At 63.9% G+C, this 446-nt stretch overlaps 1 long non-coding RNA gene across 1 annotated transcript in view; it reads right to left on the reverse strand.

The window, feature by feature from the left end:
- Positions 1 to 21: 21 nt before the first annotated feature.
- LOC121660306 overlaps positions 22 to 446 on the reverse strand; it is a 6,029-nt gene continuing 5,604 nt past the window's right edge. The window contains exon 2 of the long non-coding RNA XR_006014590.1: positions 22 to 132. This is a non-coding gene — a long non-coding RNA (uncharacterized LOC121660306). The remainder of the gene's footprint in view (positions 133 to 446) is intronic.

Consider the following 446-nt stretch of genomic DNA (forward strand, 5'->3'; position numbering starts at 1 on the left):
CAAAAAGAATAAATATTTTTGTTGTTGTTTGCAGACGCGCTCAACGTGGTGTCATCCTAGTAAAAACCGGCTCGGCAAAAAAAAAAAAGCTTCAGGACACTGCTGAATCGACCACTTTCTGGCAAGGCTCTCCTGCTCCAAAAGACAAATAAACGGGGGGGAAAAAAAAAAAAAATCCTGATTACCGCGGAGGTGTTGCCGGGCACACGGGAGAACGGGGCGCGGGCCCGTGGCGGCTCGCGGAATGGACGGAGGCGCGCAGAGCCCGGCCCTCCCTCCCCGAGGAGCGCGCCCCTTCCCCGGGAGCCGGGCCCCCGCCGCCGCGGGAGACGTGGCGTCATCGATGACGTCGCTATGGGGGGCGTGGCCACGCCCATATATGGAGCGCGGGGTCCGGCGGCGCGCCCGCCCGGGCCCGGCCTCCCCCTCCCCGCGGCGGCGGAGGC

This window comes from Corvus kubaryi, unplaced genomic scaffold (assembly GCF_017639235.1).
Source record: "Corvus kubaryi isolate FWS band 111438036 unplaced genomic scaffold, C.kubaryi_AGA036_p1.0 138, whole genome shotgun sequence".
Taxonomy (NCBI): Eukaryota; Metazoa; Chordata; class Aves; order Passeriformes; family Corvidae; genus Corvus; species Corvus kubaryi.